Source organism: Haemorhous mexicanus, chromosome 1 (genome assembly GCF_027477595.1).
Source record: "Haemorhous mexicanus isolate bHaeMex1 chromosome 1, bHaeMex1.pri, whole genome shotgun sequence".
Classification (NCBI taxonomy): Eukaryota; Metazoa; Chordata; class Aves; order Passeriformes; family Fringillidae; genus Haemorhous; species Haemorhous mexicanus.
In genome coordinates this window covers 131,565,615-131,584,002 of record NC_082341.1, presented here as the reverse complement: position 1 = coordinate 131,584,002, position 18,388 = coordinate 131,565,615, and the positions used below count along the sequence as shown (strand labels likewise).

Genomic DNA, 18,388 nt, shown 5'->3' with positions numbered 1-18,388 from the left:
AATTTCACATCCAGAGTAATATCAAAAGCAAAATACCTGTATTTTCTTGATCTCATTTATAAGAAAGTATCCATGAGAAAGAAAAACAGATGATGAAAAAACATTGAAAGATGAGGATTTTTAAACTAAATAATTTTAGAAGTTATATTTCAAATAATATAAGCCCTTACCACTAATGGACAAGGGAACACTATGTCATAGGGGCAATATTTACTGCTTTCTTGCATCATGGACCAACTTTTTTTTCCTCATCCCTAAATCCCTTTTTCTTGTCTCTCAAAAAAAATGCTCAGTTTAGCTCTTGAATATGTTGATTAAGGGTTAAAATCTTTGAGGTTATCTTTACATAATCTTAAAAAGAGGATTACATATAGCAACGTAAATCACCATCTTTGTAGTTACAATCTTCCTGAAAATGAGGGGATTAATTCTGACAGGGCTACAATCACCACACATTCCCAAATATGAACTTGCTACACCTCTTTATTCAAGCTCTAGGTTAAACTTCATTGGTCTGAAGGATGTGAAGCTTTACTTTCAGAACTGTTTCATCAATACATGTAAATACCACCCCCAGCCTCAAAATTCCTGGACAACAAAAATTCCCTGAGAGACTCTGGAGGGACCATGAAGACCACAGTGAGCACAAAACTTCTGACTAAACCAACCTCATCATATATAACTGTTTCATCAACTGGAAGAGTACAATCTAGTTATTAACTCCTACAGCTGATATTTTAATATTACTTCAGTTGTATATATTATTTTGGGTAACTACAGATTGATTAGGACAAAAGCAAAACCATGGAACGGACAACATAGAAGTCTATTAAAAAAAATTAAAGGATCATTTCCTACTTCATGTGACTCAACATGGAACTCAGTTTCATGGAAGTCAGTAACAATAACAACATTTATAAAATTTACACTTCTGTGAGCAATAGTCTCCAAATCTCAAAATGCTATTAAAACATCAGAAATCAAAGGGAACAACAACAGTGAATATTTCATTTATTTATTTTCTCAGTCATTAGTAGAATGATTACTTATTCATAGAATTTAAGCAGGTACATTTTAAATTGCATTACTCACTTGGAAATTAGTGCATCTTGTGCAGGTATTTCTTGTAAAGCTGAAAGTTAAGAAGTATCACTGGAGCAGCAAACACACATTTCTAAATTGCCTGATGCTGTGAACCAGTAATTGAGGAGATACTTAATGAAGAATCAAGGCACTCAGATGTAAAAGAGTACACCCACCAAGAGAGAAACCCATTTCCCTACTCATAGCATACCACAAGAATCAAGCTAGGAATAAGACAAACAAAAAAAAAAAGTACCAAGATAGTATGGTCCAATTACCTGTGATATCATTTCATAACATAGAAAAATACCATCACAGAAAACAATTTCTTTTTTCACTTTAATTCATTAATGTAAAAAGGTCAATTAATGCTGAAGGTTGGAGAACTGAACAGTGATTTCAGGAGGTTGTAGGTGTCAGAATCTCTGTACTGTAGCTGTTCTGATCTTCTGAGTGTGAGGTATAGGAAGGAAAGATTCTAGGGAAACTCTGCCCATGGTAGAGCATGCAGGGTGACAAAGCAACCCTGTGTGAGCATGCTGCAGGAAAAGACAGTTGTTCCATTTTGTTGGGTAGCACAGAAAATCATCCACACTTCTACTCCTGCCTCCAGGCCCTCTTCTTCCACCAAAGAAACAAGGGTGGGGGGAAGGGAGTTACCATGCCAATGAAAATCAGCAAGGATGGGATCGGAAGAAAGTTTATTGATGTAAAAATAAAAAGAAAAAAAAGGAAAAAATGCCTTTTCTTATGTCAGATGCAAGTAAGTTTCTTAATCAATTTCTTTCCATTAAGACTCTCAAAATCGAGAATTTTTATTCAGCACAATTCTGATTGAAAAGTCCATTTCACTATTTATCAACATTAAAATGATGATGATTTTGTCACAGCTAATTGAACACATGCCTAATTAACTAGGTTTAAAAAAAAAAAAGAACCAAAACTGTATTACTTCCAGAGAGAACCAGTAACTTTATTATCATTTAAAAAATTAAGGATTTCTCCCTTAGCCATCAGGAAACTTTCACCGCAGTAATCTGAGATGCACAAAGAGCTACCAGATCTGAAATAGATCTGGAGAAATATCTGTATACCCAAAAATGTGTTGGCCTTTCTCACACTGAGCAGGACATTAATGTCACTTCTACAATTCTTCTTGCCCTCTGCAACACTAACAAAAAAAAAAAAAATTAAGTCTTGACATTCCCTATATGGATAGTTTTGATCATCAAAAGCTAAAATTACAGTAATATTTACACATAGACAAATAGAGAACTAAAAGTTTTCTTCCCTTGAATGCCACAAACCTTAACACAAACCAAATGCCACTTTAAGAAGCAATGGAAATACTTATCACAAACACCAGTAGGGCCTTCTGAGAACTACTGAACATTTGCTTCATGTTGAAGACAAAACTAATTTGTTCTTCACAAAAATTTCATCTCTCCTCTTCCATTTGAGATGTTCTGTTCCTCTAAGATTTACTATTTCAGGCCAATTCAGAAAGTCTGCAGTTCTGTTCTCTTTTCTGAACAAATATATGTTAACCAGGAATATACAGTGAAGCCCAATACAAATTTTGGTTTAGGTGGGATGGACTAGGGATACAGACAAGACATCATGTAGGTCAAGGTATTAGATTTAATTAATCAGCAACTAATTGCTGTATGGGGGAAGGGGGAGGGGAAGAAAAAACAACCTTACTCCTGTGAACTCCTATAGCTCCTAGTAAAAAGCTATATTCAGGGACATCTTATACACTTAAGGAAAATACTTGCTGGTTTGATTCCTTTCAATAGAATGCCAGAATTTAAAATACTCATAAAGCTGGCAAAATGGTACCTTGACATGCTTCAGCCACTTAGAAAAAGTCTTTCACGTATGCACTCTGTTACACTCACTCTTAGGGAAGCAAAATTGCTTGAACATAAGAACAAACTTCAAGGAAAGGAAAATATTGCCTAGCTATACTATTGTTTTAATTATTTCACATTACAAATACTTCTAGCAGGCAAGGACTTTAAAAAGGGTATCTAAAGCTGTAAATGAACACATTGCAGGCAGTTAAACAGGCAATAAGTCCCACTTAAAATTACTAGAAGTTGCAAAAACATTGAAGAGATTTTTTTCAATGTCAAATAAAAGCCTTGACAAGCTTCAGTTAATTGAAATGAAATGAACTGAACAAGAACTATGGAGTAATGAAGCGCCATTAAGCAGCAGGTGGGTTTTTTTGTCATTCTTACAGATACACTGAAGGAAATGGTTCAGTAGAAAATGAATGTGTGACTCCTGCTAGACATATGAGAGAAAAGCAAAGTCCAAGTTACACAAACAGCACTAACCTTTAATTTTTAATCTGGATGCCTTACTCTGATGTCTTGGATTCTTTCAAATTATCTTAAAAGATCTGTTTATATGACACTGGAATATTTTTTTTTTTCACAGACTAAGCCAAGTTCCACGTCTGCTGGTATTCTGATTTTGCGCAAGCAGCCAATTCCCATACCTTTTTATCTGCATGAATTTAAACACTTCCTGGTTTTTGAACCCCTTGTTTTTTTGTTGTTTTCATCTTTACTACCTTTAAATTTCAGTCCTGTGTATATTTTTCTCTTTGCATTTTATACCAATATGATCTAAAATTTTTCTGGGAGATATTTTAATTATTCAATACAAAAGTACACATGAAACACATATGTTACAAAATACAAAATATTTAAGAATGGAACTAAGTAGCATTCATGCTTACCATCAGGTTTTCTACCTATGTCTTAAAATTATGCATGAAACTAAAGAACCTGAACATTACAAATCCTAATTTATTTAACAGTATGCTCAATAGGGAAAGATTATTAACTTTCAGAAGGAAAGATTATTAACTTTCAGAATCCCTGTGAAAACAACTTAAGCAACAGTTCTATGTTCAAAGTGAATGCAAAAGATGGTACTAAATGTATTCAGAATCATAAAGCATAGAGTAAGTTTTATAATTAGCCAGTAAATTTTTAAGATGCTGTGAGTAGTACTATACAGCCTCTTCACCTATGAGATACCATTTGTAAAAGTATTATAAATTGTAGCTAAAGTCATTGTTTAATAGCTTAGAAAATATCAGGAATAGAAATCAGTTTTTCCTGATCATTTAAAATAATGCTAAGAGCACTGATTTTACTTCTCACACAATGGAAACACACAGTGATAGTACTTCTAGGACAAGATTGTAGTAAAGACCATTGTTTGTTGAGCAACAAGTTATTTTCTGTGGTACCTACTGCTAAACATGAGTCAGACAAATACTGATGGACTGAAATGTAGGTCTCTACCTTAAATAAAAATCTAGGATAGTTTATAAAAATGCAAAGCTAACAACTTGAAACTATATAACAGAATAGCTACTTATCAAGATGATAACATTCCTTCAGATCCCTTTAGTATTTACTTTGTACTAATAGTTTCTCCAATTCCTTAGGTATTGATGAGTTTAAAATATGTATGTTAAAAAAGAATACCTATTTCATCAGGAAAATAAGTATCACCTATACAAAAAGACCTGGAAAACCTGAGAGGACAATAAAATGTACTGTTCAAAACATTTGTAACTGTAGGATATATTCTATCCTAATAGTGACTATTGGAATTTTATTTTTTTTAAGTAGAGGTGCTCCAGTGCCTTAATCATTTTGAAGATTCTTAATTAAACCCTCTCCAGCACATTCATGTCTTCTCTGTACTGAAGAGCCCAGTGCTGGGCACAGGACTACAAGTATGGCCTCATCACCAGTGCTGATTAAAAGGAAAAGACCACCTCCCTCAACCTGATGGAGATTCTTTGTCCAATGCAGCCCAGGAATCAGTCACCCTCTGTCTCCATGGCATATTGCTGCGTCATGTTCAACCTCATGTCCACCACGACCCCGAGATATCTTCTGCCAGCAGAATGTTTTGCTTCTCCTGTTAAAACTCAAATGTACTACCAAAGCCATCTTCAACTTACAATATCCCTCACTCCTTTATCTAAGAACAGCTTACAAGTGTTCTCCAAAAAAGGAGAATTACTCAAGGCTGCGAAGTCTGGAAAAGGACCCAAATTTGTTAATTAGTACTCCAAAAAAACAAATGAGAAGGAAACTATGAGAATATCTTCATACTTTCTGTTTTCATCAACATACTTTTGGGAGTGAATCTTCAGAGCAGCCGGAACAGTCAGGGATATAGGAGCATTTAATTTCTCATCTTTTTGCCAAGGCCACAGCACATACTGGTGGGTATTGATACAGCAGTGGCTTCCTTAGGATCTGCTTTCACAGAAGCAGAATTTCAGCTTCAGCACTCTCCTCCTCCAAGGTTTATCAGGCCTTGACAATAGGACAAGGCACTAGTTTTCCCTGACGGTAAACCAACAGCTTCTCCAGAGGTACTTCAATGTCCCTGATACACTGTAAATATTTTGTTACTAAGTTCCAAGTTGCCAACCTTGCAGCAGACCGACAGAGAAATGAACTGGAAAGCAAACTGTAACTCTTCTTAAAACACAGGAAATCCTCAGATGAAGAGAACCTCGAGGATCGACCCATCCAACTCCTGACTCCACACAGAACTATTTAAAAGTTTAACATCTTTTAACATAAAGTTAAAAGTATCTCAGAGCACTGTCTGAATGCTTCCTGAACAGGATGGATTGGTCAGTTCCCAGGGCTATTACTGGTGTTTGTAAGACTTGGTGGGATGAGTCTCATGGCTGGAGCACTAGGATGAAGGGCTACAGGCTTTTCAGGAGCAATAGGAAGAGCAGGCAAGGTGGAATAATTGCTCTGTTTGCGAGCAAGGGTTTGATTGCACAGCCTTACTGTTAGTCATTATGTGATTGCGAGCTCCCGAGAGAGGATTAGGGGTATGGAAGAAAAGGAGTTGCTGCAGTGGGTGTCTATAACTGATACCCCAGCCAGGAAATAATTATTGATTAATTATTCTCAAGGCAATTTAGGGGAAACCCATGAATTTGAAGCCCTTGCCCTTATAAAAGATTTCAATTAATATCATCCAGGAGTGCCATACCACTGTGATGGGGAAGTCCTGGAAATTCTTGACGTTGTAGGAGGTAATTTCTTGTCACAGGTACTCAGCGAGCCAGTTAGAAAAGATGCCCTCCAAGACTTGCTATTTGTGAATACAGAAGGACTCATGGGGGATGTGACAGTAGGTTACTGTCTTGGCAGCTGTGATCATGAAATGATCCCATTTAATTTTATATCCTTCTAGGATAAGGTCTCTGACCTTGTGGATGAAGGGAAGGTAGCAGATATAGTTCTGGATTTTAGCAAGGTTTTTGATACTGTTCCTGACAACATCCTTCAGGACAAGTTGCCCAACTGTGGGAAGAGCAGGTCCATGGTATGCTCAGTGAAGTACGGCCTGAAGGGCAGAGCTCGAAGGGTTGTACCAAATGGGACTACACCTGACTGGTGACCTATCCCAGTGCTGTTCCTCAAGTCTCAGTTCCAGGGCCAGTCCTGTTCAATATTTCTATCAATGATCTGGATACTGGAGTTGAACATACCAGTAGCAAGTCTGCTGACTGGAAACTGGGAAGGGAGGCTCTACTCTCCTCTCCAGATTGTTTAGTGACAGGACATGTAGAAATGGTTCAACATTGAGTCAGGGGAAGTTCAGACCTGACATTAGAAAGTATTTCCTCACTGAGAAGGTGGTCAAACACTGTGACAGGTTTCTTAGAGAGATAGTCTATGCCCCAGGCCTGTCAGTGTTTAAGAGACATTCAGACAGTGCCCTCAACAACATAGTTTACCTTGCTGTCAGTCCTGAACTGCTCAGGCAGGTGGACTAGATGATCACTGTAGGTCCCTGTCAATCGAAATACTGTACTGTTATTTTATTTTTGCAAACTGACAGCTTGGGGCCATGACCAATTCCCTGGGGAGCTTGTTCCAGTGCTTGATCCCACTTTTGCAATCCTTTCTAACATACGCCATTCAATGATTCAGCAAAGAACTCCTTATTAACCAATCAAACCAAAACAGTTTTAAGCAATTCCCTCATCTCCTATCAGGGGACACCAGAAGATCAGCACCTCCTTATCTGCTCCCCATCATAAGGGAGTTGAAGACAGCGATGACGTCACCTCTACGTTTCATCTTCTCTAAGCCGAGCAAACACTGTATCCTGAGCTGCCCCTCTTAAGTCATGCTCTCTACTCCTCCTTTGGACAAATTCTTCCATTCTTCACAGTGGGTCTGATATAAATATTACTGTATATTTATATACAGAATAAATCCTCCTTCTTAAGCCAAGCTGTATGCACATTCCACCCCTCCACCTCAGAAACGAAATCTTCATTTACTCCTATTGATATAGAGAGCAAGCTCTCTAGATAAACAGTATTTTCTGCATTTTTTCAAGTACATTCACTGACCATTGCTACAAATGTCATAGAATTGATCTGTGCATTATCTATAACATATTACCAGCCTCATATAAAGGTCTAAGAAAAAATATAGTACCGTTAGAGAAGTTTACAAAAAACTGTATTTCCAAGTGTTATGCAAGAGGCCTAGACAAATTACTATGATTCCACTGCACACATCTGCCTGTTCTGTTCTGCCTTATACTTGGACCTTAAAAAAGTTTTCCCAAGCAAACATCACATGCATGACTCATACTGTCCACCTGCCTCTTCCTCGTCTTCCTTTCATCTCCATCCCTCTAAGTGAATCTGTTCACCACCAGCTCCAGTTAAAATAAACTGAGAAGTAATATCTTCTGAAACACTAAGTTCCCATGAGTTTCACAAAGTTCAATAGCCTACCAGAAGAAAGAGACACAATTTCATGTGCTTGCTGAGCAAAGGCTGCAGCGTGAGTTCAAGCTCTCTACACTGCCTGACTCAAAAGCTACACAAACACCACAGAAAGCTCTGAATCAGTCTGAGCTGCAGCAGTGATAGTGCCTTTTTTATTACAAGGAAGAAGGGTCTAAAACAGCACACGAAGAAAAGAATTGTAACTGTAAGAAAGGTCTGTATGGAACCTAGTTCCACTGCTACAGAGAAACTTACAGCAAAATATTTACAGCATGCATTGCCTGTGAATCTTAATCACAATGATGCTTCTAGGTCCTACTACAATGTCAAATAATGAAAAATACCACAATGCCTCCTCTGCGTGTTACAGATAAAAATACACATACAGTGAAACAAACAGAGTAAACAACTTCCAGGTTTCTTGAACAGAACAATGGTAGCTAAAAGCCAACACATATGCCAAGAAATCAGGAAAGAATATTTTCTCCTTAATTTTAATATTTAGCTGAATAGTTCTCATATCTGCCAGAACATGATATATGCTAGCTACACAAGCCTTTCTGGGTTGACTTCTGTTATGGAGAATCCTAATGCTTGGTATAAATTATTGCTCATCAGACTTGCATCAAGAGCAATGTAAAGCAATATATTAAGATAGTTAAAATACGGGCAGATTTTAGTGTACCTACACTGCAAACAGAAGACTTTACCCCTAGTTACATACAGGTACTCCATATTAAACTATATAGGTAACCTATTTTCACCACATGGAAAATTGAGAAGTATGAGCTTCTGAACAGGCAGAGAGCCTAAGCACATACCAAGAGTGCCCAGATAGCTTATAAAATCCACTCACAGGAATTCATGTCTGTCAGCACCACCTTATTAGTTACAATAGCTTTGACTGCTGTAAACATATCTCTACTGCAGCCGTAGCAAAATTAGCAAACATGGAACAACTTTAAAGACATTAACCAAGAGTGCTGCTGTTACTGTTACATGCCCCCCACTATGTTTTTATGGGATATGAATAAAGGTGACTAAGGAATACCAATAATGGGAAATACATTATTACTGCTCCACAAAATAGTTTCCCAGCCTCCCCATTGTTTTGGTAAGTCACAGAAAAGCAATAATTCAAAGAGGGGAAGAGAAGCCTACTCAGTGTTATGAGAAAGTGGCAGAAAAGGTTTTGCACAATTTTTATCAGTAAGACATTTGATGTGATCCACCTCTCACCAGTAACTTTATCTCAAAAAATAGCTCAAAGAGGTGTAAGTAGAATTCACTGCATGTTCTCACTCTCTTTTCTCTGAATATTTGATTTTTTAAAAGTGCTATGCAAGGCTCTTTCCAGCTGTCAATCTCAGCAGTGTTAAAACACTAAAACATGTCTGTCCTACTTCCAGTCACAGACTGCACTAATCTTACCTACTGCTACCTGAGAGCATTCAGCCAAGCTTACTTTTTCAAAAATAGCCCTTCAGTCTCCACAGTGCTAGTGAATTCAACCTGATCCTTACCAGGGCTCTAAGCTGATAAAAAATTCACACATCTTAAAACAAAGAGTTGCCTGTTTCTGCTAATTATTTTCCGATCCAATTTTAGTCTGAGTTTATCTGATTCCAAAATTTAACTACAAAAAAAAAAAAATTACAAGCTGAGAACATGAAAATTAATAAAAAACAGAAGGGCCCAAAGTTGACTTCTCAAGGGCCAATACTGAACCACAATAATAACTTGCATAGTAAGTTTAACACATCATTACAAAAGCAACAGTGAATGAAAACACACTTTCATGAAGGTCAGTATCCTTTTTAGAGAAAGCTAAAGACTAAGTTATAAAACTTAAAATAATTAACAGCTTATTCTTGTGAGCAACTCTGCCTTGAAATCAGATGGCTACAAAAAGTACAGACCTTCCTACTGAAGGATGTCAAAGTCATTCCCTAATTCAGGTTGATTTTCGAGGGACTCGTTGGTGTTGATATGAGAGGAAAGATGAGCAAGAGAAAAGCATCTCCAGCATCCTTTGCAACAAAATATACACTTGCATGATACAGTCAACACACAGACCTTCAGCCTGAAGAGTATTAAAAATGCTTAGTCATTCACCAAGTCTTCATCCATATGAATTTCTTCTCCTCTTGCTGCTGTCCTTTCTTGTGCCTTGCCCAGTTGGACCATACAGCTTTCAAGACAGGGCAGAACATGGAAAAGTTGAAAAAATACACAAAGCATTCATTCAAGCTAGGAATGCACTGTGCTCAGAAACAGTGGCATGATGGCATTGTCTGTTTTATTCTTCAGTCTATTCCTACATCTTCTATATCAACCTTTAGAAACACCAGTTTTTAAGCTGTGGAGTGGCACTAAACATCTGGAAAAATTATCTTAGTTCCCCTCTGTTATAAGGGAGGGATTGAAACACAAAATGTTCAAATATGCAGGATTTGAACAGGAATATAAGGAAATATTCCTATTATATATTTCCTGAATATACAGGAAAACAAGCCCAAAGTATATGTCACTGCTAATAAAGATTTATTTAATAAATTTTGATTTCTTATAGCCTTTAAAGCTTTGAAACTGAAGCAACCAGCATGACAGATTTATACAAAAGAGACAAGAACAGCAACCAACTCTGAAAGTAGGCTGTCCCTGACAGTTATATTCAAAAAAACCAAACCAAAACATAAACAAACTGCAACAAAAAAAAGGTTACAGTGGGCAGTCAAGACTAACTTGCTCTTTGAAAGCATTTTAAAATGCATTTAGTTTATGTACTAAAGTATGATCTGTATGATATTTTTTATTAAAACCCCTCTTTCTTAGCAATGGATTTTCTCCTTGTCTATTTATTCCTTATTTTGAATCACACATCAGTTAATCTCAACTGAACTGTGCAAGAATTACTTCTTGATAGACTACCCTCCTCAACTTTTCAAAGTGTTCTCTAACACGTCTTTGTTTAGTTGTATGACACAGGATTAAAAGCATGGGCTGAAAGTTACATTTAATATATTTAATATTTAGGGTTCTGTGGGCCTCTGCTAGAGGCTTCGCTTCACTTTCTTTTAATGCTAAAAATTAACAACATTTTTCATTTTATTTGCACAGAAGCTGTACTACTCTAATAGTTTTCTCCTCAATCAGTTATATTTTCCTGATCAAATGCTGAATACAAACAACAAAGAAACCCAACAGTTCATTTGTAAAATATCTGGGAGATTTCCAAAACCATTTACCATAGAATAGTAACAAATATGCTTATGTAAGTAACATAAAAATAGCATGTAAGCTCATATATGTTATATTGTGAATACATTCCAACATTTAGATTTTTACTCCATTTCTGATGGGACATTTTCATAAAATAGTTCTTAACTATGTTTGGTTCTCGTTACCAAATACTTAATTACACTGCATTTGGAGGAACAGTTGTAGCCACTAGCTACTCTTTCCAACACTAGGTTTCCTATGTCAACACAGAAAATGTACCTATCACCAAATATTACACCACCCACTGTTATTTCCATCTGAAGGTTCAACTTTCACTACTCAACAAATAATTACCGATTTTGTCAGTTCATTAGCAGAAAACTTTTCATCATGTTATGAACTAAGATTCCAAATAGTTTTCTCTCCCATAGCTATTTCCTTAACAATGCAGTTTAATTCACCGTCCCATGACAACATTTTGTCAGCAATCTCTTTCAAGACAGTCAGGGATTTATTTTATTCTGGAATGACATACAGATATCAGTCTTCCATCAGATTTTCAATACTAACTGATTTTTTCCTGTCCTTGTATCTGGCATCTTGAAGTCAAAATCCATCTTCCTTTCCTTTCTTGTATTTTTTTTTAAGCCCAAAATCTTTTCAGCTACTAAGTAAAAAAAGTGATCATTTTTTAAAAAAGATAACACTGTACAAAGATAGCTGGAAGTGGAAAATAAATTGTGCCAAGAATGGAGGAAAAACGGGAACTGAAATTTAAGAAAAAGTAGCTTCCACAATTCTAACCTGAGGAGAAAAGGGAAGTTTGCCAATCCTATTACTATTCATCTTCTATTGAGCTTTTCTCTTATATTTTATTTTGCTTTTTAATTGTTATGCTTACAAACATAATTTTATGTCATCACAGATGCTTTGAAATACAAGAGAGAAGTGTGAATGCAATTTTGGTATGTCATATAATAAAAACAAGGTCAGCTTATAAGACAAAGGTATCATGATCTGTTCATCAGTTTTACTTCATCCTTATAAACAACAAACAAAAAAAAGTCTTTCTGAATTTATCAAGAACTACCACAGTACTCTGTTTCAAAACTGGGCATGTGTTATTTTTTCAGTTTTGATGCCAAAGCATATTGTGCAATTTTACAGATTATCAACTTTATCTTTCCTGTTTACTTTAGCCCATTCTAAAACTACAATTCATTTGATTTGATTTATACTGAGAAATTTCTGACTACCTTGAAATGCACATAAAATCCAAAGTCCTCCTATATTTTTCACCCACCTATATGAGGAACAGGTAAAAGTTTTTAGTTGCTTCCTTTTTTAAAGGATTCTTCTGCTAATCTCCAGCTCCATTCAGATCTTATAGCAAAAGATGTGGGTTAAAAACTCCAGTAATGAGAAATGTGTGCAGAGTATCCTGTTTACTGCTCTCTGTGCTCACAGCAACAAAGATGAGAGCTCTCCTCTGCCCACTTCAGGCTGCAAGGTGAAAACACTTAAATGCATAAACCAGAATTATTGTGCTGCTTATCTTTAGAATCCGACTTCCTCTTCTCATCAGTTTTTAAATTGCTTTCTTCTATCTTCAAGACAATATCCTGCAAAATAAGCCTAAAATCCTAATGGAATCGACATAGATGGGAGGAATTCTATGCTGTTTGAACTACTTGAGTGGTCAGTTACTAATATGCATTTGCATTCTCAATGCCATTTACACATAAGACAAGAGACTGTCCTACTGCTTAACAGATAATTTTATTTAGAAAAAAGTATTCGGGTTTTGAACTGGTTACATTTAAGTATGCTCACATGCTAGCCACTTAAAGCAGAACATAAGCATACCTAACACACTGCAATGAAAAGAAAAATGGTGGTTAATGAAAACCAAAGAACATTATCTGCTTTGTTAAACACATGCTTCACTCCAATTTTACTGATGACTTTATTTTAGTCAAAAGCCATTATAAAGTAACACAACCAGCTCAGTAAATTTCAGTTGACTCTTCAAAATCAGTAGAATTTGTAAATTAAATCCAAAGCCATACTCTCTTTTAACAGATTTTAAAAGTGATTTTTTGCCAGTACTGAATTATCAAACCGTACATTAGATGAACAATTTACACAGTCCTCAACACTGACTAAGAGGAGAGGGAATCAAAATATAATTGTTTCTTTGTCATACATAGGCTGCTATAGAACTACAGCAGTACAGTCATGTAAACCTGCAATGATAAATTACTTCTTACTATATGTGCAATAATTAGTAGATCTATATGTAAAAGAAACCTAAAGGTTCTCCTGACATACTTTCCCTGCAATGCTAAGAAATTGAAAAAAAAAAAAAAAAAAACCCAGAACAAAACAAAAACAAACCTAGCACGCTCCCCTGTAAACAATTCTGACATCCTATAACCACTCTGATGGCTGACGGCTTCCCTGAAATCTCCAGTGTTTCTCTCTAAAGCAACACTACACTTGGAAAACAGAGCTAAACTTCAACACGCTTCTGATTAAACTAGCAGCTCCTCAAACACAGCAAATACATATCACAAGCAGCAGTAGTTGGAGCTTTTCACTTACAAAAAGCAACTAAAAAAAAAAAAAAACTCCCTCTTACTATCTCTCAAAGGTAAATTTTAGCAAAAACTGTGCCATGTCAGTGTTCTATAGGGGAGAGGGCCAGGGCAGGGAAAGAGGGTGCACCACTCTAAGACTTCATCTTTTTTACAAGCCTTTGGAATGTCTCTTCTGGACACTCCCAACTCCTGCTTATAAGTAGAGGAGGTTTCTCTTTGCCAACTATATGATTTTTCTTCAAGAAAACAGTGGTGACACCTCCAGTATTTTCAACGATCCTTACCTATGGCCACTTTATGTAACCACAGGAGAACTCCAGCATACCACAGTAAAACAGAATGAACACCAAGACAGAAAGTGGCCTACTTATGCAATGGCAACAAACTTTGAAAGAAGGACCTGGATGTAACCCGCTCCTACTGCCAGCATTGGGACACAGACCTGAGAATATAGAAGAGAGTCACTGTATTGCACAACTCAGAATTCAAATGAAGAGTTCAGCAGTTCTGGTGTACAAGTTTTGCAAGGACAGGAAAAATAACAGGATTTGTGCTAATATGACACTACCATAGAAACTGGGGAATCCTGCCCCAGTTCACATACTTTATTAAAGGCACACTGGATCAGCTTTTCTGATTTTGAGTCACTATGCAACTGATTTTCTGGCAGAGCCAGAAGGGTTTTTTTCTTTTTTTTTTTTTCTTTTTTCTTTTTTTTTTTTAATTCAGGTGAATGTTACACTCTACAGAAGCAGGCAAGTGCAGTACAAGGTTTGCCTAAAACTTAGAACATTTTTATCAGTAGCTTCACTCCCTTTTAGTCTTCAGGAAGAGTCTTTTTAACACAGCTAAAAGTAACTTACAAGAATCACTTAAAGACAGCTTGCAGCAAGCACTAATTTTGGTTATCACTCCATTCATTACTTCACCTAGCCTCCACACTTCATTATGTCAACTCAATTCGAAAATGAACTTGGGGTTTTTTGTGGGGGATTTAGGTTGCAGGGGTTTTTTTAAGCTAACAATGAGTATTTGCTTTAAGTGCAAAAAGAGAAGCCATTTCCAATTAACAGACATGGCTTAGGTCACAATATTTTGATTATGGCACCTTAGTTTTCAAGTCTAATGTTTTAATGGCATAGGAAGTGCAAAGAAACTGAATGTGACACCAACTCCCTGTTGTAGATCCTTACTCCTGATTCTTCCTGTCCATAACCTAGAAGGAATCTCTTTCCCCACACACATTTTTTCATGAAAAATAACAGGGAAGTGGGGAGAAATTCCAACTTATCAAAATTTTCAACTCCATACTCAAAGATAAAAAGGAAGATGAAAAGCAGTAAAACTAGCAGACATTCCTCCTTCCAAGGGTTCCACAGACTCATGAAAAGGGGTTGGCTCTGAACTCCATCAGTATTCCTGTGATTTCAGAAGCACTTGTAGGCAAAGCAATTACTTAAAGTTTATTGAAAACCCTTTAACAAAAACATACTGGCTGACTTACAGTGTTTTTTTCACTGATAATAAACAACAAATGTAAACTATTTTACAAACAAAAATCATCCATATTCTTTTGGTAACAAAGTGCCCCATACCAAGAGAATAAATCAGTCCCAAAGCTCTCAAGCTTTCAAGTATAATTTTGTATTTAAGGGAATTATTTTACAGTGTCATTGGGAAAGTCCACGGATAGTACTAAGCTGCTCAAGCCAGAAGCACTTACAGGACTAGACCTTTAAAATATAGCTCAAAATCCACACTGAGGAGGTGATAAAGGGATTCTAAACACACAAGTTCACAAGCAGCATAAACCAAAAGTATTTGTCGTTGCCCTATTTGAAAACATCTTTGTCATGAATCCAAGTAAATTGCGCTTTTGCGGCTTTAAATTTTTTCTCAAAAGGATGAAAAATTCTCAGACTTTTTTCTGTAAGTAAATTTATTTAACCTTTATTAGTATTTAAATCAACCAGAAATAGTTATTCAGTTTAGACCTTGACCAACAGGGACTCAGATAAGGCAGCATAGAAAATTTTTTTAAAAAATACAACCAGTTCAAGTTAGCAAAGTTCATCACAGCCAATATCAGTCCCTTTTTTTCTATATTGCCAAGATTAAACCAGTATACCACTTTTTTTTAAAGAGCAGACTTATTACTATGAAGATCATACTATTTTTCATTGGTATGACTATATATAACCCAGCTACCTGCAGTCAGTGATTGCATCTCCTAGTAAACCAGTACTATTAAACTTGCATAACCTGAATTTTTTTTCAATGCATGGCATCCTGATTACTTTTTATAAGACACAGCTGCCCTGTGAAAATGCAACTGAAATATGAATACCTTTTTTTACAGTTTCACCCAAACATCGAAGAGCTCCCATTAAAATAATTAGATGGTGTTAAGTCCTTTTCTCTCTTTGATGTACAGTTTAAACATTTATAGATCTGGAAGCAGAGCTAGCTCATCCTAGTTAAACTGGGATGAGAATTGGTATCATTCCAAAAATAAGACAACTACAAATAAAATCAAGTAAATAAACACGCTGAGTTGTAACATTTTTTAACAACATAAACAAAAGATAAACGACACAAACAGGTCTTTTGAGGTCTTCAATTCACACAGTCTGCTCACCCAAACACCCATCACAGGGACCCCGAGAGACGAGCAGACACCCAAAACCTGAGCGCTGACCGAGAACACCCCGTGTTCCCTGCGCCTGGCACCGCGAGGGACGACAGCAGCGCACCGGGGAGGGGGCACGGCTCCTCACCTCCTCCCTCCCCGGCTTCACCAAAGGCAGGTGAACATAAACGTAACAATATCCTTCTCCTCTGCTTTCACCCCGCACATAAGCAAGCCAGGGCCAGCCGTGGAGCTGCCTGACTCCTGGCCACTAAAGCCTCTCGCAATCCACTCAGCGTTGACACAGGTCACGACTCAGCCCCCAGTCACCCTCTTAGAGGCCGTAGACAGGAATAAACAAGGTTATTCGCCTGACACCGGACACCGACGACACTCCCCCTCCCTCTCCCCCTGCCCCACAGAGACACAGGCTCACCACAGCCCCGACCCTCCCTCCCCTCGCCAGGTGCGGGCCCAGAGGCCCTCAGTCCTGTCCAGACGCGAGCCAGAGTGGGAGACGGCAGGGAAATAGCAATTCTCCGAACACCATGTGGGCCACCGGGAGGGGAGAAGCAACAGCCGCCGCCCCCCGGCAGCAGAGGCGGAGGGGGGCGACGAGTGGAAGTGCCGGAAAGGAGAGACCGAGACCTCACTACGGCTCCCTTCGCCATTTTAGCCCCCACGCCCATTCCCCTCCTCCCCGCCCCTCGGTGACAGGGGCAGATCGCACCCGTCCAGCGCCCACCCCCCTGGCTGCCCACGGCCGAGCGGCGGCGAGGAGCGAGGACGGCAGCCGTGTTTCTGCCGGGCCAGACCGCAAAGCGGCTGCGGCACAGCCTGTTTTGTGCCCTTACCGTGGCTCGCAGCCTCACAGCTGCTGCCGCCTCCTTCTCCTTCCTTCCACCTTTCTCTTCTTCTTCTTCTTCGCTTCCTCGCCGCCGCGGCGGCTCCCTCACCCCTCCGCGCCGCGCTCCGCCGCCGCCGCCGCGCAGAATGATGCCATCTCACAGCGGCATCGGCGGCTCCCGCACAACAGCCCTCCTCCCGCCCCTCCCGGCACCGCTCCCGCTGCCGCTCCCGCTCCCGCTGCTCCCGCCCGGCGCCCCCGACGGCCGGGCCAGCCTCGTGCGCGCGCCCGGGGCACGGGCAGCAGGAACTTGTGGAGCGGGAGCCGCTGGAGCCGCCCCGGCGGGAGGGCCCAGTCGGGACCGAGCAGTGCGCAGCGGCGGTGGGAGGGAAGAGGCGAGCCTGAACCGAGGCTCTTCAAAGGGGACAGGGCTTATTCCTAGCGCCTGCCCCGGGCTGAACCAAGTCGGGCGCCGCGGCGGGGAGAAGAGCCGAGAGCACGGAATCGACTTCGGGGGAGGCGGGGCCGGGCTGCAGCCCCGGGGCACGGTCCGCGGGACAGAGCCTGCTGGGGCAGGATAAGGAGGGCTCCTGCAAGTCGCTGTCCCCCGACAAGGCTCCTCTGCGGCGCGGAGAGCCAGCACACCCCGGTGCGGTGCGAGCGATAAAGGCGGGGGGTGTCTCCTGCACCCGCCTCCCGCCCTCCCTTCCCGGCCGTGCGGGCAGGGTGGGCTCCTGTGCCCCGCCGGGAGCCTCTGACGGCGTCGTGACAGGAGCCTGTGCCTGTGATCCCCCTGGCTGGTCCCTGTCCTCCACCGCCGAGCTTCTTCTCGCTCTCTGAGTAACGCAGCCCTTCCCGTTCTGGGGCGGACGGATGTGGGCAGGGGAGAGCAGCTCCGCGCAGCCCTCGGCAGCGGCGCAGAGCAGCCCCGCTGCCGGGCGAGACACCGCCCGCCCGGCGACACCTCCGACAGCCCCGGCATGGGCGCAGGGCCGGCTTTGCCCTGGCAGGAGGCACAGGCCTCCCCTGCGGATTTACAAACCCAGAAGTGGTTATATGCACAAGTATGTGGAGCTGAACTTATGTCTTACATTGAAGACTAATGAAGCTTTGTCTTCGTACCGTACAGCATAACGCTGTGGAGGCAGTGATAGCATGAACTTTCGAGCATAAACAAGGCCTTTGAG

At 39.7% G+C, this 18,388-nt stretch overlaps 1 protein-coding gene across 2 annotated transcripts in view; it reads right to left on the bottom strand.

Moving 5' to 3' along the window:
* Nucleotides 1-17,346, bottom strand: part of WWP1 (WW domain containing E3 ubiquitin protein ligase 1) — a 59,044-nt gene extending 41,698 nt beyond the window's left edge. For both annotated transcript variants that reach the window (XM_059863176.1, XM_059863185.1), the window contains exon 1: nucleotides 17,209-17,346. The gene's annotated coding sequence lies outside the window, so the exon portion shown is untranslated. The remainder of the gene's footprint in view (nucleotides 1-17,208) is intronic.
* Between the last annotated feature and the right edge of the window lie 1,042 nt (nucleotides 17,347-18,388).